This window comes from Oryctolagus cuniculus, chromosome 8, assembly GCF_051225735.1.
Source record: "Oryctolagus cuniculus isolate XC-2025 breed Fujian yellow rabbit chromosome 8, ASM5122573v1, whole genome shotgun sequence".
Taxonomy (NCBI): Eukaryota; Metazoa; Chordata; class Mammalia; order Lagomorpha; family Leporidae; genus Oryctolagus; species Oryctolagus cuniculus.
In genome coordinates this window covers 132,548,879-132,570,470 of record NC_142874.1, presented here as the reverse complement: position 1 = coordinate 132,570,470, position 21,592 = coordinate 132,548,879, and the positions used below count along the sequence as shown (strand labels likewise).

General features: G+C 39.2%; 1 protein-coding gene across 18 annotated transcripts in view; it reads left to right on the top strand.

Moving 5' to 3' along the window:
* Window positions 1-21,592, top strand: part of ADGRL3 (adhesion G protein-coupled receptor L3) — an 868,573-nt gene that overhangs the window by 672,140 nt on the left and 174,841 nt on the right. The gene's annotated exons all lie outside the window — the stretch shown is intronic.

The window sequence follows — 21,592 nt, the reverse complement described above, 5'->3', positions numbered from 1 at the left end:
TTTTGAATAGATCATTTCCTGCTCTACCTGTCACATCCACAGGTAATGAAGTTCCACTTTCCTCTTTGACATCTCTGTCTCCATAACAAACCTTTAGTCGGAATGCATTTGATAGTGCACACTGCACTTCACTTTACCAGTGCCCTTTCGCTTGTACTATCTTTTAGCTCTATGATAGATTATGACATCTTCTAAACTAGTCTTTTCACCCCTCTTCTGTAGTCTTAAGGCAAGTTAATCTTCCTAAAACAGAACTCTTTTCTGTGTTCATAAACCTCAGCCAAAGCTTTAATACCTTATTTGGTTGACAAACTCCTCAGCAAGGCACATAAGGAACTAACAAGCATCACGATAACCTACTGTTGTAGCTTTGCCTGCCTTTGGCTCTGCTTGTTCACTCGTGCTCTCAGGTTCTGCCTTAGCAGCCCCAAATTTTAAATTTGTTCCATTGATGCCATTAATCCTCAGAGTACTAATACTAGTCATCCAAGATCCATCTGATTGTCTTTTTTGAAATTTATTTTTTATAGGTTTGAAAGGCAATGAATCAGACACCTAGATAGAAGGAGGTCTCCCATTTGCTGATTCTCTTCCCAAATGTCTGCAACAGCCAGGGCTGGGCCATGCAGAAAGTAGGAGCCAGGGACTCCATCTGGGTCTCCCACGTGCATAACAGAGACCAGAAATACTTGAACCATCACCTGCTGATTCTAAGAGTGTGCCTTAGCAGGAAGCTGGAGTTGGAAGTGGAGCTGGGTCGCACACCCAGGCACTCTGTTAGAGGATGCAGATGTCCCAAGTATCATTAGAAATGCTGAGCCAAAAATCTTCTCCCAGAAAGGTCATTCTTTATCATATCAAACATTACCAGCTGCTTATGATGAAACTTGCAAGCACTGAAAGATTTTAAAAGAAAAGATAAAAATGGAAAATTAACTGCTCTTAGGAAACTGCATTGATTTGAGATTTAAAACCACATAGTTCTGTAATTTTTTTTAAAAAAAAGATTTATTTATTTACTTATTTTGACAAGGTGGAGTTATACAGAGAGGGGAAGAGACAGATTGAGAGAGATCTTCCATCACTGGTTCAACCCCACTAAATGGCCACAACAGCTGGACCAGGCCCTAACCAAGAACAAGAACTTCGTCCGGGTCTCTCAGATGGGTGACAGGGACCTTGGGTCATCTTCTGCTGCTTTCCCAGGCACATTAACAGGGAGCTGGATTGGAATAAAATAAATAAAATGAAGTAAAAATAAATAAATCTTTTTTAAAACTGACACTGTCAAGAGAGTGAAAAGACAGTCCACAGTACTGTAGAAATCATTTGCAAATCTTATATCTGATTAGGAACATATTTAGAATATGTGAAGAATTTTAATAACTATAATGAAAGGGCAAGCAACCCAATTTTAAAATGAGCAAAGGATCTGAATAGATGTTGCTCCAAAGGCGATATACGAATGGTCAATAAGCACATGTAAAGACAGTCAACATGATTAGCCCTCAAGGAAATGCAAGTCAAAACTCTAATGAGATACCACTTCATAGTCACTAGATAAGCTGTAATCAGAAAGATAAAAGCCTTTAAATGTCGGCCAGGATACAGAAGGATTTTGGAGCCCTCCTACAGCAAATGGTGGTATTGCAAACTAGCAGAGCTCATTTAGAAACTGGCCTGGCAGTTCTACAAATGGTTAAAAATGGTGGCCATCAGGTGACCCAGCAATTCCCCTTGCATGCATACCTAAGAGAAATTAGAGCATATGTCTATGTAAAATTCATGTACACAAATGGTCATAGCAGAGGGAGTCATAATAGACAAAAAATAGAAACCGCCTAAAGATCTGTCAACAGGTGAATGGATACATAAAATTAGTATATTTATAAGCAGAATAATAATGAGCAAAATAATTGAATAAAGTTTGATTCACACTAGGCTGAAACATAGATGGACCCTTAACATATGTTACTAAATAAAATAGGCCAATCTAAAGGGCCTCATAGAAGAATAGATATATCTGTTAAGAACCATTAAGAATAAATATATCTATGGAGATACAAAGTAGGTCAGTTGTTTTCTTGAGCTGTCAGATAAAGGGTTTCCTTTTTAGGTGATGCTAGTGCTCTAAAATATATTGTGTGTTGCATGCACAATTCAATGTATGTACTAGAGCCATTGTATTGTACACTTGAAGTCTCAATTGAATGGTATTTGAATTCTGCCTCAAAACTGTTACTCTTAAAAGCTAAAGCAGGGGGCAGGCGCCGTGGCTCACTTGATTAATCCTCCGCCTGCGGTGCTGGCATCCCATATGGGTGCCGGGTTCTAGTCCTGGTTACTCCTCTTCCAGGCCAGCTCTCTGCTATGGCCCAGGAGGGCAGTGGAGGATGGCCCAAGTGCTTGGGCCCTGCACCCGCATGGGAGACCAGGAGGAAGCACCTGGCTCCTGGCTTTGTGGCGGCAGTTTGTGGGGGAACCAACGGAAGGAAGACCTTTCTCTCTGTCTCTCTCTCTCTCTGTAACTACCTGTCAAATAAATAAAAATAAATTAATTAAAAAAAAAAAAGCTCAAGCAGGAAGGATTCAGAGACACGGGTTCCTTTGTCTTGCTGTCTCTTCTCCCTGGGGTGAGCTTCCCTACTTCTCGCCTGGCTCACTCTGGTTGCTTTCAGGGGTCATCTTTCAGTTAGACCTGCCTTCGTCACCCATGGAAATTAGAAAGTTTTCTCCTTTGCTGTTACTCCTATCTCATGTACTGATATTTTGCTTACTTGTCTTGTTTGTTATTTGCCTCTCCATAAGAGAGGAATTTTTGCTTGTTTGATTTGTTACTCTAAGTGTAACCTCTGTCAAATGCCAGGTAATTTTTCGTGATTTAGTAAAAATTTGCTGACAATGAAAAACACCACACAAAAGAAGAGACAGATAGGCTCAGTTTTCCAACAAACAGGTTTGTTTGCATATTACAGATAGTCTTTTCGAAAGATTTATTTATTTATTTGAAAGGCAGAGTTACAGAAAGAGGGAGAGACAGAGAAAGAGAGCTTCCATCTGCTGGTTCACTCCCTAAATGGCCACAGCAGCTGGGGCTGGGCCAGGCCAAAGCCAGGAGCCGTGAACTCCATCTGCATCTTCCAAGTCGTGGTGTAGGAGTCTTGTCACTTGGACTGTCTTCTACCTCTTCTCAAGTGGTGGTGTAACCCACTGGGCCACAACACTGCCCCCTACAGATAGTTTTTAATGACTGGCTCGGAAGATAGACAGTGGAGTGTAATTATAAAGAATACTGTTATTGAAGGTCTATCGCTGAATCAACAGGTGTAGACAGGAGCAAGTGATGGAAGGGAGGTGAATAGGGCCCTTAGGGGTCGTTAGTTGATTGCATCTTGGAGGCAGTGAACGGTGCCTTCCCCCCCAACCCACCCACCCTCTTCCTCCCTCCCGGCCTCCCTTCTTTCCTTTTGTTTTTTTTTTTTTTTTTTTTTTTTACAGAAAGGACCTCTGAGGTTGTTTTTCTGTTTCCCATACTTTCCACAATAGTTTATATTGTCAAGTACTTAGACTTAGTGGTGACACCAAGGATATAAAATTTGTAGGATTGATTGACATTTTTTATTATTTTATTTTACACTTTTTTTCTTTCCATACATTAAATCAAATGTGTATTTGGTCAGTCTCAAATCAATTTTTAGTCACAATGTTAACCATGTTTTTTTAAAAAAAAGATAGTAGAAATTCAGATAAGATACTTTGCCTTCTCAGGTTGGGGGTGGGGGAATGTAAGTATTCCAGTTGACTTTGGTGAAATTGAAAGCAGCATTGACATTTTTACACCAAAATCAGGATACCAAACCATATCCATAGGCAAGGGCTGAAAAGTAGTCATTTTCTAAAATTATCATATAAGGCAAAAAGTGTGAACATAAAACAACAGGAGTTCATTTTGCCCTGTTAGGGAGAAATCTATTTATCAAGCAATAAAGAAATTACAAACCCGGCTTTCAGTTCTTTGTTTAAAATGCACTGTAGTGCAGTATGATTTGCATGTTAATGATGTGAATCCAACTGTATAATACAAGAGAAGAGGAAGATACAGACTGGTTTCAGGGAACAGATTCGGTGGTTTTCCCTGATTTCTTCCACAGATGCGTAACTTGAGAGCATATCTAAGAGGTAGGTTTATGTGAAAAGTAATAATTTCTGATCATCGAGTGGAGTGGCAATGAAGCAAGAAGTTTCATTCTCAGATTTCTCGCTCAGAAAGCAACTGGACACTAGAGGCATTTGAACATCTCTGGAAGGCGGATACCATGTAGTCAACAAGAGGCTCTCAGAGCCCATTCTGTGCAGTGTAATCTCCTAAAGCAGAGAGCAGGCGGCCTCCACACTTCCTCTTTCCCTCCCCTACTCCCTCCACCACAGCCTAAATCAGATTTGCTGTTGGGGTGCTTTGAATTTCATGCTTTTCATTAGTGTTCTGATATGTGTTATGCGTGTTCCTCTTAAATAACACATCAAAATAAAATCAAAATCAATTTTAAAATATTAATGCATGATTTGTGGAAATGTGTGTTGGAAGCATTGAATCACTAGATATTGAAAAAACGTAATCTGTGTTTTTGAAAGTCATCCAATTTCCTTTTATTGACAGCCTTTGAACCATTTCACAAATTGAAAAGCAAGCATCCAGCCATTTCGTGTTTAGATTGTTATATACTTAAAAGATCCTAAAACCGTGATCATCAAGCAGTAGTCCACTGATTGAACAAATACAGATTAGAGATAAAAGAAGAAATTCCTCTAAACTAGTGATTCTGAAACAGGGATGATTTTCCATGCCAAAGGAATTTGGCAGATCTTAGAGGTTTTTTTTTTTTAATTTTTTTTTCCACAACTAGAGGATGGTGAGTGCTGCTAGCATCTAGTGGGTAGAGTTCAGGTGTGGCTGACCATCCTACCATACAGAGGACAGCCCCTTCAGCCACACCAACACAACAAACATTGTGTATTCTAAAATATCCCTTAGAGAAAAGGGGAGAAGGCTCCCTCTGCCGAGTCATGCGCTGAAGTCTGGGTTTGACGTCACACACTGTTACTAGTGTGAAAAGTTAGGGCTTGTGTAATTCAGTGGTATATAATAATGCTTCCGTAAACTTAGTGGCTTATTATGACATACAGTGATGAAGTACTTCACAGAGTTTGTGGGGAATGCATTTTATGGGAAAAATAATATGTGAATTTCAATTTTTGTGCCAAAATAAAGATATCTTTTAATTCCATTTTCCATGAAAGTGTGAAGTATCTTCATATTATCTTAGGAATTCCGTGGAGCGGGAGTCCAGGTGCCTCCTTAAGCCACCCTGAGATAAATTCTCATTTGATGTCTTGACTGGGGAAGAAACTGTTTCCAGTTTCACATGGTTGGTGGCAGGGTTTTGTTGTTGGCAGACTGTCAAACGGAAGAGTTCAACCTCTGGCTGGCTATTGGTCTTAACTCCTGTCTCATGACTATCTCCATGGGCAGCTCACAGCATGGCAGCCAGAATAGGGAATGCCCTAGCAAGAAGAATGTCACAGCTCTGTGTAATGTGTGATCATGCACACATCACCACAAACATAGTCACGTGCTATGAAGCAGAAGCAGGTACAGGCCCCACCCACTCAAGGGGAGGGAATTACACGAAGACTTGAATACCAGAAGGTGGGACTCACAGGACAACCTGAGAGTCTGACTGCCATGGGCAGATTATCTTTCCTCTCTATTCTTTTGCATTTGCTGAGTGTTGCTGCACATTGAAAGTTCATGGGCTTAAATGTAAAAAGCCTGCTGGAAAAATATGCATATTATCAATCAAGGAACTACCAGAAAGGAATCCATAGGTCACTGTTGCAGTGACATCAAAGTGCTCTTTAGTAGCCCATACCGAAAATTGCCTTGTTTTATTTGTACCTTTTTTTCTGTAGACCATTATTTTCTCACTCTTTGCTGGCCTACTCCTCTTTCTATTTCACTTTCTTTCTCTTTATTAAATAATTTCCATATTATTTGGGGTTTGAAGAATTGGAGAATGGAAAAGCTATTTTTGGTTTTCCTTTATTGCTCATGATAGATGAGATTTTCCTGTATTTAGAATATGTAAATGAGATAAGCAGAGTAACTGATAATTGATAGTAACATGAGTTCCATATAGTCATTGAGCCTATCCCTACCTTGAATTAAATTTGGCTTGTTATAGTGCCTTTTATTTACATGAACTTTGCTGGAGAACCATTTACTTTTTCTTAAGTACATGCTGAATGTTCATTCCTTGATATTGATCTCTGTTATCCTTTGCCTTTAATACAAGCCAGTTTAATTTCTACACAGTGTTGGAAACTAATTTCAAATGTAATAAAGTGACACTAAAAAGATTAGAGTGTTAAAGAGATTCATTGATAAGCAAGCTACCATAAATATTACGGAATAGAATTGTTATAATTACATAGAGTCTTTTATCCATTAGTGCTGCTTTAAGATACACAAATAACTGGAATTTTTGGTATACTCTTTCATTTATTTAGATTTATGATATATTCTGTGTTATTTAACAAATATATGATCAATGAAAATATTGCTTTATAGTCAGATTATAAGTATACTTTCATGGGAGAAATCAGAATATCTGTATTACGTGAGTTACATAAATAGCTTTTAGGAAACAAAGTAGCTAAATACTGGTTTTTTTTTCTTTTTCTATGTTTGCATTGTTTTGCCTTTCTTATAGGAATTATCTTAAGTACATAAAATATGTAAGATGTGCCAGAAATATTCTGAAAAACATTACCTGATCATTCATAGACCTAGTTGACACAGTTTTTTCAAGAGAACAATACTGAGACCATTATATGGATTTGCCTAAAGTTCCAGAGCTAGGGAGCGTGGGAGCTGGCACTCCCAGATGCTACTTCTCCTGTACATGGTGCTGCCTGGCTCTTTGTGCAAAACATGATTGCTTCCCAACGAGAATGAAATCTTGAATTCTTCTGAATTACGATCCTACGAATAACCACCTATAAGTATCACCATGAGTAATCCAGAATGAGGGTTGTGTTCATCCTTGTGCATTTTCTGCTTAGAGTTACTATACCTCACAAATATTCAATGAATTCGTGATTTAGCTAATTAAAAGGAGTGGGGCTGGGAGGCAGAAAGGGTTAAGATTGAGAAGAGTTGGTTCAGAAAAGAAACGTGTATATCCTTGAAGTCCAGAAGGGTCCTTCGGAGGATGCAGGAAAAAACTCAGGCTGCTGCTTAGACAGGGGAGAGAACAAAGGCCAGGAGGCTTGAGTGGAGGCTGAGAGGTCCGCAGGGAGCCATTGGAGAGCTTGATTATGTGTGCTTACGGGGCTCGATTGCCAAGATCAGTCGGGGGCTTTTAAAGAGGGACAACATGAGATTTGCATTTTTGAAAGAAGAATCCAACAGCAAGGTGAAAGATAGATGATCAGTATTCATGCGATGGTACAGGGAGATGATTTAGTTATTGATACATACAACAACCTTGATTTGCCTCAAAAGCATTACTCTTGGTGGGAAAAGTAGATCGCAAAACATTTCATGCTGGGTGACTCCATTTATAGAACATCCTTGAAATGGTAAAACCAGAGTTTTGGAGAATCAGTGAGTTGCTGCCGGGAAACAGGGAGGGGGTAAGTAGGTGTGAATACAAAGAGGTAGCACAAGGCTTTTATATTGTGGTGAAGGGGAAGTTCTATATCTTGAATGTGGTGGTTACACAAATCTGTGCATGAGGTAAAACTGCAAAGAACTAGACACACATACACAAATGAGCACAGTGTTGAAAAAGTGGCGATCTATGTTTGCCAAGGCTGCCATAACAAAACACCAGAGACTGACTGGGTTAAACAGCAGAAAGTTATTTTCTCACAATTCTGGAAGCAAAAGTCCAAGATCAAGGTGTCTAGGTCTGGTTTCTTCTGACCTCTCTAATTGCCTTGCTCTTGATCTTCTCACTGTGTCCTCCCATGATCATCCTTCAGCCTGGGCTGTGTCCTTCTATTCGAATATGGGTGTGAGTCCTGTTGCGTTAGGGACCACCCATATGACCTCAATTTTCCTTAATTAACTTTCTAAAGGCCCTATCTGCACATCACATTCTGGCACACTTGGAGTTATGATTTCAACATAGGATTTTGAGGAAGGGTTGGGCAAAGGTGAAAACCAAATAAGGTCTGTGGTCAAGTTAGCAGTCATGTGCCAGTGTCTGTTCCTTGGCTTTCATATTACCTTCCATCTGTGTACTGGGGGAAGCTAGCTTAAGGAGCTCATTGAAGTCCTTTTCCAGCTTCCTGCAAGTCTCCAATTCTGTCAAAATAGAAAGTTTTTTGAAAGGCTACTGTGCTGGAACAGACTTAGGTTAGAGGGAGAGCAATGGTGAAGAAGCAGGGAGGTCCCATCTGGTTGCATTAGTAATCAAGTTTGTGGAGTTTGTCAAGGTTGCTGAGGATGGAGTGCGTTTATTGAACCACTGTTATTTGGGTACTTGCTCTGTGTCTCATGCTGCTCAACACATTGAAGATTGCTGCTTTGTGCTGAAACTTGGAGTGCACATTGTGTGATGCAAATTTCTAATCCTCTTACATGAACTTCAGCCTATGCTTTCAAGAGGTTACCCTGCATGTCGAATCCCATCATCACTTGTTGACACCCAAACTATGTGGGCCATCTATAATCTTTTTCCATAATAGTTTGACCTTTCCAACATACCATTATTAGATATTTCAGTGGTGATTTAACACAACCCTCTTTTCTCCTACCTTCCTCTGTATTTTACTTTCAAAACTAGGCTTTAAGGTTCTAAAAAGATTGTTACAGCCTGTATGCCCCATTATCTTAGCATCTGAGAATCTGAAATGTCATAGTCAGCAAGTGATTTTGAAGAAATATTTTTCTCTTTATATTACTTTTTCTTGAATAAAAAATCTTTCCATGTTGGATTATAAATAACAATCATATTTTCAGTTGTTGATTTGGATAAAACGGGTGGTTATTCTTAGGGCCTTTGCAGATGAGATTGAGATAAAAAAGATAAACCTCATCCCTTCAGGTCCATGTATCTTCTGTTCTTATTATATACACAGGAAGTAATTCACCTAAGTTGTATGGCTCTTTAAGAATCTCTGAAGTAGAGCTGGTATATTGGGATAATCTGAATTCTGTTATAATAATGTTAATGTTACTAAATAGAGATTGTGTGTTAGTATTACTGGAAAAAAGTGAGATCCAATTGATCCCATGGGAAGATTTCCCTAAGCAGTTTGCTTCCTTTGTCCCTTTACTATTATGTATGGAACACAACACTCCATTCTCTTAAAAAAAAAATAAATAAATAAGGAGAAGGTAAGGAGGATACCACTTGGGATGCCCACATCCCATATTGGAGTACCTGGGTTCTAATCCCAGCTCCACTCCTGATTTCAGCTTCCTGCTAATGTGTACCCTGAGAGGCAGCAGGTGCTGGTTTAGGTAGATTGATTCCTGACCCCAACATGGGAGATTTATGTTGTGTTCCCAGCTCCCTGCTTCAGCCTGGCCCAACCCTGGCTTGTTGCTGGCATTTGAAGAGTGAGCCACTGGATGAGATCTGTGTCATTTTCTCTCTCTCCACCTTTCAAATAAATAAAAATAAATTTGAAAAGATAATAGAGGAAGAGCAAAAGAGGAGGGTTTTTATTGCTCAATTAATTTCAAAGGTGGTGAGTCGGCAAGCTTGGCCATGGTTCTAGAAAGAAAATAAATGAATTCATAAGTGAGTGAAGAGAAGCCACTAAGTTTTCCACCTGAAGAGTGGTTAAAACATTGGCCTTCAGGATAAGCATCTAGAATTATGTTGCTAAATCTATATAAGAAAATACCTTGGCCTGATTCCCACATAGTCATGAATTCACAATAGATAATACCTCTCTGCATTAGTCAGCTCTTCGTTACCACACTGCGCTGAGGCAGCTAACTGTATGAAGAAAAAAGGTTTATTTAGCTCATAGTTTTGGTGGTTCAGGACTAAGACCTGGCAACCCCCATTAGTTTGGCTCATCGTGAGGGTGGAACATATGCAGAGCATCACCTGACCAGCCAGGGAGCAGAGAGCTTTAGAGTCCAACTCAGGAGTTGATAACAACCTTCTGTCCTGAGAACTGCCTTCAGAGAGTGCTTGTATGACCTAAGGACCTCCAACTAGACCCCACTGCTTAACAGTAACACCACCTCCCACCAGCTCCACGTTGGGCATTTTAGGGACATTCACCATGCAAATTAATATCCAAACCTTAGCACCATGCTTTCATTTATTGTAGAGGGAAGTACTTGTATTTATAAATTAGCACCATCTATAAAAATACTTAGTTTCTTGAGATTCCTGTTCTATAATTTCTGATACAGTGATTAAAAATATACAAGTAAGAAATGTAAAGTCTTCTATATTAAATCTTAAAAATTTAGGATGGAGTGGATTATCAGTTCTTTTCATCTCACTTATCAAAATCACAGTGTAATTGAGACAATAGTATATAGAGATTTTCTGAAGATAATCTGCGAATTAAAGCAGAGGTATTTGTTTTATCACTCAGCCATCATGCATTTATTGAGTGCTTACTATTACATGCCAAGTAGTATATTTGCATGGAAAATAGTGACAGGTCAAGTTTCCTCGCACTCAGGCAGAATTGTACAGTTCAAATGACTTATTTTATCCATCAAGGGTATACGCTGTACAAAGATTATTGATTTAGGAAATACACATTTGTGATCTGTTTGAATTTAAGAACCATATCAACTCTCTCTCTTTCTTTTTTTTTTTTTTTTTTTTTTTTTTTTGGTGTTTAAAGAACTTGAAAAAATGAGGTGCTTACTGACCCTGCCTATGATAAGAAAGATTCAATGGTTTTTATCGCTAGAGAGGCACCCGGCAGAACCCAGATGGAATCAGCCTGCTTGTCAAAGAAATACCATGAGGAAAGGTCCTCTATTGCAACCTTGTGCTCCCCATTGGAGCACCTGTTGGATCTCTGATTTACTTCTGTGTATTTCATGAAAACTCAAATGCTGAAGTTTTTTGTTTGAAGATTTTGAGGTACTTGTACAATGATTTAATATTCTCTTTCCAGACACTAAGCACAAACAAACAAACAAACAAAAACAAATAGGAACAGTTGCTCCCCCAAAATAAGGCCTATATTCTAACAGTTTCTTAGAAGCCTGGGCATACGTAAAAAAGATAAGCACATATATATTCTCCAAGCATCTGCAGTAGATCAAAGTGACTAATACTGCATTCTTAGAAATAAAATGCTCCGAGCTTAAATTATGGGCTTGTCTTCACTGTTCACTTGGCATTTTTCATTCCCAAACATTGAAGATAATTTTATTTTTCTTGAATTTATTTTGCCTTCATATTTATTCATAACGAAGTCATACACAGCTCAGGAATCCCTTTATCTTCATAGGTACATTATAATTCACCAGCTAAGAGTAAAATAGAAGTCACTACAAATTTTAAGCATTAATTCCAGTAACTATTTAACAGTGATGTCAGAGGTAGAGAAAAAGCAGTGTTGCAGCTGGTTGTAAGGAATAATTCTAAATCAGTAGCAATTCAATGGCTGATGGTCTTGATGTGTGTAGGGGAGGAGAGAATCTGCTTCCCCTCCCCCCATTTTCTACATAACCTCTTTGACTGGATTGATTGATCTATCAATCCATATCAATTAATACAAGTGCTGCTTAACAAGAGAAAAATATAAACTCTGTTAGATTTACATTTAAATGGGGATGATTTCAGGAGAGTAAAGTCTAAAGAAATGACAAAACATGATGCTTTTATACATTTTGGACAAAGAACAATAAATGTGTGGAGATACGCATCTGTGGACTAGAGTAGTAAGTTCTAGGACTGTTATTAAGGATAAACAGGGTGGGGTGGAGGATTGAGAAGCTGGTGGGAAATAAGGGAGATATGGGCTATCGCATGGTGTTTGTTCAGAATCTCTGGAGCTCCAGTTACCAGTTTCTGGTGCTCAAGGCTCTCTTTCTGCCCTGGTATGTGAAGTGCAGTCTTCCTGAGGAATTCTCATGGCTTGCTGAATGCAGGGACAGACAGGCCACATGACCCTTCTAAAGTTACAGCCCCTCAAGTAATGCAGCCTCAAATGATTGACTTACCAATTCAGGATACTTTGAGGTGGCACATTCTTCACTTCTTCAGTATGTTTTGTTGTGCATTTGAGAAATCAGTAAATTCTAATTCAGTTTAACTAAATTCCCTGGTTTGTTCATTTCCATGTTTTATTTTTTATTCAACTTAATATTCTATTTATTATTTTTGCAAGGTAACATTTTTAATTTATATTATAGTCAAAGGCTTAATGGCTCTACTAAATACAGATGACAAATAAAAAGTAAAAAGACCAAGTCCAGTCGTGAAATAGTCAAGGACTATAAAACATAATGAAAAGATGTTCAACTTTACTCATATATGGTAAATTTTAAATTACTCATGTCATTAAATCTACCGTAGCATATAATTCTTGTCAATTTGTTTGACAAAAACTTAAAACAAAGTTTGATAAAACACTATTTGCAGCAAAACTAATGTGGGCATTTCTTTATTTTTTAAAAAATTATAGCTCCAATTTAAGGGACATTTCCATGGTTTAATGACTGGCAAAGTTTGGCATTCCCATTAATTATAACTTCTGGAAATGCTTGTAATATAAATGAGAACACCTCTATAACTGCATCTTAATACAGGAATATTTTTACACTGTTTGGGGTCAATATGTTTATGTGGTTATTTCAGGTTTTAAGAAGTAATAGCTATTGAAGTGGAGCATTAGAATTATTTTTATAGGAATGGCTAACATTTCATTAATATAAAGAAGCAAGCAACAGCTCAGCTCACAACCACTGACGGCCTATCGTTGCCTGTGAAGATCGTGGTATCCGCATGCCGAAGTCACCAGCCGTCTCACATACATCCATGCCCTTGCACATATATGTGCATCCCATAGCATTCCCATTGACACCGCCATGACCCCCATGAAAGCTCAGCCAGTAGACACTTGTTCCCTGTGTGCCCACTGCCCTCCGTCCAGTCAGCAACCCAAGAGACCCTATATAGTGGGATTTAGATCCCATATCCCCTTCACTGTAAATCGTCCAGTGGCTTCCCCCACCAGCCAGAGTAGATGTCAGAGTTCTCCCTGTGACCTGCACAGTCCCATGTCCCATAAGTCTGTCCCCTCTGACCTCTGTCTTACTTGCTCTGCTCCAGCCATGTGTGACCACCTCAGTGTGTCTGGCCTCACAGGGGCTGTTTCCTCTGCCTAGAAATCCCCGATCACTCATTTCCCTCCCTTCTTCCATCAGATCTTTAGCATCATCTTAACAGCCAGGCGTGCCTGACACTCTAGTAAAGATCGTAATGCATTTGGCACAGCAGTTAAGGTACCTCCATCCCATGGCAGGGTACTTAGGTACAGCTCTGATTCCAGCTTTCCACTAATGTGCACCCTGGGAGGCAGCAGGTGATTGCTCAAAAATATGGGTCCCTGCTGCTCACTTTGAGAGACCTGGATGGAATTCCTTGCTCCCAGCTTCAGCATAACCAAGATCTGACAGTTGTAGGCATTTGAGTTATAAACCAGTGGATGTGAACTCTATCTCTTTCTCTCTCTCTGCCTTTTATATATATATATTTAAATACAGTTTTCCCACCCCAACACTTCCTATCACTTTCCTTTGCTTTATTTTTTTCTTCTTATCCTTAGCACTTCTTCATGTCTAATAGAATAGATATTTTTATTTTTATACTATTTATTGCCTTGTTTAGTCTTTCCTACTAAATGCAAGCTCTGTGAAGGAATATAAATCTCCAAAGTACAGCTTATGGATTACAATGGCTTCCCCCACCATAACGTCCCTCCCACCCGCAACCATCCCCTTTCCCACTCCCTCTCCCCTTCCATTCACATCAATATTCATTTTCAATTCTCTTTATATACAGAAGAACAGTTTAGCATACATTAAGTAAAGATTCAACAGTTTGCTCCCACACAGAAACACAAAGTGAAAAATACTGTTTGAGTACTAGTTATAGCATTAAATCTCAATGTACAGCACACTAAGGACAAAGATCCTACATGAGGAGTAAGTGCACAGTGACTCCTGTTGTTGACTTAACAAATTGACACTCTTGTTTATGGCATCAGTAATCACCCTAGGCTCTTGTCATGAGCTGCCAAGGCTATGGAAGCCCCCTGAGTTCACCGACTCTGATCATATTTAGACAAGGCCATGGTCAAAGTGGAAGCTCTCTCCTCCCTTCAGAGAAAGGTACCTCCTTCTTTGATGACCTGTTCTTTCCACTGGGATCTCACTCGTGGAGATCTTTCATTTAGGTTTTTTTTTTTTTTTTTTTCCCCAGAGTGTCTTGGCTTTTCAGAAGGCAGATTTTGATTTTGTTGGTGTCTTGATTGTTGACTTCTGTATCCCCAGCATGTAGAATAGCAAGCTATAATTCTCATTTGAAATGTAGGAATAAATAACCATGTTGTTACTGATACTAAACATTTATTAAGCCCTGTCTTATACTTTGTAAAGTACTTAAGTACCTGTGGTCATTTTTTTTTGGTCAGAGTACATCTATGATGGGCATGCGTTTAGCCTAGCAGTCACTAAGCCCACGTGCCACACTGCAGTTCTTGGGTTTAGTTTCCAGCTCCCAGTGCCTGCTAATGTACTCCCCAGAGACCCGTATCAGAGAAATGGATGGTTTGCCTGGCTCCCAGCTTCAGCCTGGGGAGTGAATCAGAAGATGAGCATTATTAACAGTATTTTCTCACAGATTTGTCATCGTAATTTAATAGGTCAGAATAATTTCTGGGCAAGAGCAACTAACTGTGAAAGTGTATAACGATAGTGTTGGGGACAGTTTGCATGCAAGTCTATGTTATTTTTTGGTAATTTTTCAGCAATGGCAGTGTCATGGTGGAAAGGGAAAAAATATCTGATAAACATGGATTAAATCCAGTCCTATAACTTACCATCTGTGCATGCTTAGAAAAATCACTTAACTTGACTTCTTTCATTGCTAACAGGAAGAGGAATACACCTCCCTGAAGGTTGTTGGGTGTACTAAGCTAGAAAATGTATTGAAAACATTTAGCACGGCTCCTGGCATGGTAGATAGCAGATAATTTCAATAAGGTACATACAAAACTCTTATATCTTAGCTTATTATCTTACATGATAAGGCCAATATGCTTTCCTGTGGATTAAAAATTTCCTCTGTTTACAAAAGTAGAATATCCTTACCAGGAGAGAACCAAAAATATAAATGGATCAAATTGCAAAACTAATATAACTTCACATGGCTGATAGTCTGTGGAATTTCACCATCTCCAGAGACCACATGTTCTAAATGCATTCTGAAAAGAGTTAGATAATTTCATGACTGGTAATATTAATGCTGCTTTTTCAAAACGCGGTATAATCACATCTGCTGCCACCAAGTGATATCCGTGGGGGTCTGGCAGTCCTGCTTCTTTGTACGCGAGGCGCTGCACAAGTAGCCGAAAGGCACTCACAGTGCTGTTCTGGTTTTGGCTTTCTTATTTCCTCTATCAGGCCCTTGGGAAGGTTCCCGAAGGCCTTCATCACTGACCTTGGATTTCAGTGAAGCCTGGAGGATGGGGAGAAAGAATGTCTCAGTATTCAGCCAAAATACTGTATGTTGGAATGAATGCAGCACAAAGAAATGTTTGTAAGGGAGCAACCATGAGCATGAAAGGGAGAACATATTTTAGGGAGAAAGGAAAAAAAAAAAAAAAACCATGCACTTTATAAGTACAAAGCAAGTATTTCTTTAGCTGTGAAGTCAATACTCAGGTTGGATAGTTTAAATTATCTTAACTATTACATCTTTTTAGAAGATGCCCATTCCACATGTTTCATAATTACCAATAAAAATACTTCACTAGAATCTTTTTATAAATTCTCTATTTAATACAGCAAAGTATTAAAAACATGGAATGTCGAATCAGGGGATGCCAACTTTCTATTTGTAGGATTATGATTCACTTATTATTTAACCCTTTGTCTTCTCATCTTAAATGTTAGGAATTCATGTAATAATTTCCACACATTTTTCGTCACAATTAAATGAAATAATAGTGATAAAAATATCACAAAATGTATGCCACTATACAGATCTTGGTCATTTTTAGCTGTTTTCTATGAGTATATCCCACAAACTATTACCTGTAATAACCTTTTCAAGGCAGATTGAAGGAAAAAGACTTTAAGCAAAATAAAATAAAATTGTAAGAGTGAAATAAGCTGTTGACAATAAATTTCAAGGCATTAGAAAGTTAAAATTTTCTTTTGGAAATAAGATTGTGAGGAAAAATTGTTTTAAATTGTTATAGAGAGAGATAAAGAGAGAGAGAGATGTAGAGAGATCTTCCATCTGCTGATTGTCCACAGCTGGGGCTGTGGCAGGCTGAAGCCAGGAACTTCGTACATGTGTCCCCTGTGGATGGCAGTGGCCCCACACTTGGGCCATCTTCCACTGCTTTTCCCAGGCTGTCAACAAGGAGCTGGCTAGGAAGTGGAACAGCTGGACATGAACCAATGCCCGCATGGGATGCCAGCATTGCATGCACCTGCATTATCAGCACACGACAATGCCAGCCCCTCCATGAACGAAGCCTTTGAATATAAGTAGTTACTCAAACTTATTTTCTTTCGGGCAGTGACCTTTTCCTGGTCCACAGCCACAAAAAGCACCTAATAACATGGTTTTATTAAGCTAGCATTGTCATCAGGTAAGATTCAGTAACACTGTACACCAAGATAGTGTCATTTCACTTCTCCCTTGCCGGAAGATAAAGATACACTCTTACAGTGTATAATGTGGACTGGAGTTTTGCCAGTCCGTGACTCCTCCATGAATCTAGATATTTCTTCCCAGTACACAGCAATAAGACGAGTGCTTTCCTGGGCATCCGGGACAGCATGTATATCACTAGTACTTATTCTGCCAAAAGCTGCCATTGAGCAGAGCCCTTGGGAGTCTTACCAAGCAACAAATGGAAGGGAGAGGAGGGGAGATCAGGGACAGCTTTTAAAATCGACTTTTATTCTGCTTAAAGTCAAATGGAATAGGATGACCTGCTTGTAGACATCTCTCCGTGGCACCAATCCAAGGAAGTCAGTTGTGTATTGATCCCTAACATTAGGATGTCTGTATTAAACTTGGTTCTGTGGATGTATTTCATAACAAATGGGGCTTCTTGAAAACCACTTGTATCCGTGTGAGCGCTTCATAACAGTATATTTGCTTAAAATATGGTTGTTTTAAGATAGGGTCATTTTGAGGAAAAGGAGGGCTTTGTATTCTCCCTGCCAATTTCCTTGTGCGTTGGCTAGTGGTTTTTTTTTTTTTTTTTTTTTTTTTTTACAGGCAGAGTGGACAGTGAGAGAGAGAGACAGAGAGAAAGGTCTTCCTTTACCGTTGGTTCACCCTCCAATGGCCGCCGCGGCCAGCGCGCTGCGGCCGGCGCACCGCGCTGATCCGATGGCAGGAGCCAGGAGCCAGGTGCTTTTCCTGGTCTCCCATGGGGTGCAGGGCCCAAGCACTTGGGCCATCCTCCACTGCACTCCTTGGCCACAGCAGAGGGCTGGCCTGGAAGAGGGGCAACCGGGACAGAATCCGGATTTGTTCTGGTCTATTAACTGTAGGAACTCTTAGGTGTCCCGTTTGCTTTTTCCTTCTATTGAGTTTATCCCTTCCATTATGAAACTTCCCTTCTTCTGCTTCCTTGACCTGTCCCTCATTTTCGTATCTCTTGACTTGGGGCTTATTTACTCTTAATCAGGTATAAGAGTAAAGACTAAGGAAAAAAATCTTAACAAAGCAAATGCTGGTATAAAACCCAGACTCGGTGAACTTGGAAAGATTTCTTGATGGAGGTGGCATTGAAGCTAAGCCTTAAACAATGAATAAATAGAGCTGGCCAGGTAAAAATGGGGGCAGGGGGGGGACTCTGCACAGCATGTGCAAAGGCCCCGAGGCAGGAAGAACTGGATCCTGGTAATTGTGTATGGTTCAAAGAATAGAATTAAGAGATAAGGAATTATTATAAAGGATCTGAAGAGAGAAACTTGGAAAGGGCTCCTTGGATAAGAAAAAAGAGTTCTGGTTTTGTTTGGAGAGCAGACAGAAGCCAGTTAATGATTTTAATTAGGTAAGTAATATAGTTTGATTTTTTTTATACTAAGGATTACCTCTGGTCAATTGAGGAGAATGGTTTGAGTAGGGCAATTTTAGGGAGAAAAAAGAACGTTAATTTCTACTATGTACTAGGTACTGTATTGTTAAATACTTTTTGGTAGGATACTGCAGATTTGAAATCTGAATGATGTAAATTGAGCACAGTGATCCATATGGAAAGTCTATGCAAGATAAATGTATTCAAAATTGGTAATTTAAAGTGCCGGCCAGCAAAGCTCTGGTGGCTGTGCCCCATTGCCCCTGGTGTGTGATTTGTGCACCTGAGACAGTAGACTGTCTAAACTTCACATCACCATGTGCAGCCATGTGGTTCTGTCACAGTAGAAGTGATTACTGAACAAATCTTTCTCATTCCAGAGAGTTATATGCTAATTAAAATATCTAACTGAAGAAATGTGTGTGTGCTTAGAAAGCATTCTGCCAGTACCTGTCATTCTTGAGTAGAGGAAGAAGACAGTTGAAAATCAGAGCTTGTTTTAAAAAAGCTAATTTTTACTCTAGTTCAGAGATTTTCTGAACAAGTTACCTTGAGCGTAAGATTATTTAACTAATAACAGGTAACTGCTGTGCGTCTCCATTTTCACATGTTCAAACGAAAAACACAAGAAGAGTTTTCAGTGCTTTACTTGAAAGAAAAACTTCGCTCATTATCAATGAACAGATTATAGTCCCTGTCAAAAATTAAGTTACTCAGAATCGTCCCTGCAAGAGCACAAATGAGGGTTGGCATTATTTAAGTTGAAGGAGTCTGAGAAAATACTTGAAGGTGGCTTTTAACTGTTTGCTTTACCACTCTCGAGTAGTATGAAGTCAAAAAGAATCTTTCATCATCTGGAAAAATTTGCACAAAAATGTGCTTACATCTCAGCAATAACACATAGACTTTTATAAAAAGCTAGTTCCTAATAGTGCTAAATATTTAATTTTCTTTTTTTAAAGATCAATTTATTTATTTGAAAGGCAGAGTTACACAGAGAAAGAGAAGGAAGCAAGAGAGAGAGAGAGAGAGAGAGATCTTCCATCCGCTGGTTAGCTCCCCAAATGGCCACAACAGCTGGAGCTGGGCAGGAGCCAGGAGCTTCTTCCAGAGCTCCCACATGCATAGAGGGGCACGAGTACTTGGGCCCTCCTCCACTGCTTTCCCAGGCACATTAGCAGGGAGCCGGTTCAGAAGTGGAGCGGCTAGAACACGAACTGGCCTCCATATGGGATGCCAGTGTAGTAGGTAGCTGCCTTACCCATTATGCTTCAATGCTGGCCCCTAAATATTTAAATTCCAAGCTATTATCATATTTTCCTATTTTGATATCATATTTTCTTAAGCATTTTATTGATTTTGTGTGATACTAATGTATTAGTCATTTTATTAGTTACATTTTTAAGCATTCAATCACACTTAATATTGGCAAACATGTTATTAAATTGTATGTTTGGATTGTGACAAATATTCAGGTAAGTCATTTTATTTGATGAATCTGGACTTTTAACTCTGCAAAAAATAAATATTGAAGAAATAATAATATTTCCATCTCCCCTGGTACTTCTTTCATTAGCAAAACAGTTAAAATCCTGTTGTAGTCATCCATTCATGATGCTGGGTTGAACTTACACTGTTATGATTGAAGGGAAAAAGAAAAAAAAATAGATGGATTTCAAATTAAAGGAGAAAGAATCAGCAAGACCTGCCAGTTTGGGGATATAGTATATTCCAAGAGGAAGGAAAAGAACATTTGGTGCCACTCCTCTGAATCTAAATGTAAATAGAACATTAGCATTCGCATCAAGATGAACTACATATAAGGACAAAGAGGAGGAAAGCTGAGAAGAGAGGGATTAAAACATGAGAAGCAGCGAGACCAGCCGCAAACAGCATCCCTTCAGTAAATGCTGCACTTCAGTGATTAAAAGCTCTAAAAAGTAATGCCACATTCCCTGCCACCACTGTCCTGCTTTTCGGAAGCTTTATCTACACTGGCACACCAGGAAGAATCTGAGGCCTCTTTGAGACAGCAGAGAGTTGAGTTATAAAGGAAGTAGACAGGGAATGGCCAGTAGCTGGGAGTATCACAGGACTTCGCACAGCTCCTGAAACCCGAGTTATCTTGAATCAGAATAGAGCCGGGCCTCTATAGTTTATTAAATAAGTGAATAAGTGAGGTTGAGCAAAGATTCCAGTCTTTCTACTAGGAATGCAGTGTGTGTGTGTGTGTGTGTGTGTGTGTAGGACTTATATATCCCCACATCCCAATAATGAAAATATGAATATACTTCCCCAGAAAGGTGACTGTACAACATGATTATTTCCCTAGTGTGGTTAGTATATTTCTTGAGTACTTTACAGGTTAATTGACCTCTTAATACCTGATCAAAGAACTTAGCATCCTTTATTTGAAATTTGGAATACACTTTCCCATTTTAAAAATGTTGTTAGAAAATAATTTAAGGGATAGTTATTTATACTCTATATTATTTATACTCTATATTAAATTGGAAAATTTTATTATGGAGAGTCAGTTCCAAGGGCAACTATGTCCATCAATGAGCTACTCTAATAAATGTTAAGGAGATGACTTAGAATTGCTGTTTAGTTTTTAGCTTGTGAGAACCTTGATTCTTTTCCCTTTTTGTTGTTGTTTTGTTTTGTCTTCTCTTTCCCCTATTTGCTGTATATTTTGAAATTCATGTTGTATGAGGATACTTTAGAAAGTCCATGAGAAAATGGAATTGATTGGCGCTTTGTTGATCCCCCAAAATTTGGAATCCATGCAGTTTTTTCATAATACATATCTTCCATAAATGTTAAAATCTATTTATTTTACATTATATATTTGAAAGAGAGGGAGAGCTCCCACTTGCTAGGTTTCTCCCCAGTTGCCTGCCCTGGCCAGGGCTGGGCCAGGCCAATGCCAGCAGACAGGAACTCAGGCTAGGACTCCTGTGAGGGTAGCAGTGACCCAAGGCCTTGAGCCATCATCTGCTGCCTCCCAGAATGCGCATTTGAAGGAGCAGAGCTGGGACTTGAACCCAGGCCCTCTAGTATGGGATGCGGGTGTCCCAAATGGCTGCTTATTCCCTTCAAGAAATGCCTGTCCTCCCCGTGAACTTTTTGAAGGTCCCTGTACTTCATGTAAAAAGGATGTTTTATGTAACTCCTTTCCTTCCTATTCCAAGTTTGAAAATTCTAAGGAGAGGGCTTAAAATTTTAATCCTCTAATTGTCGAAAAGGCTGCAAGCAT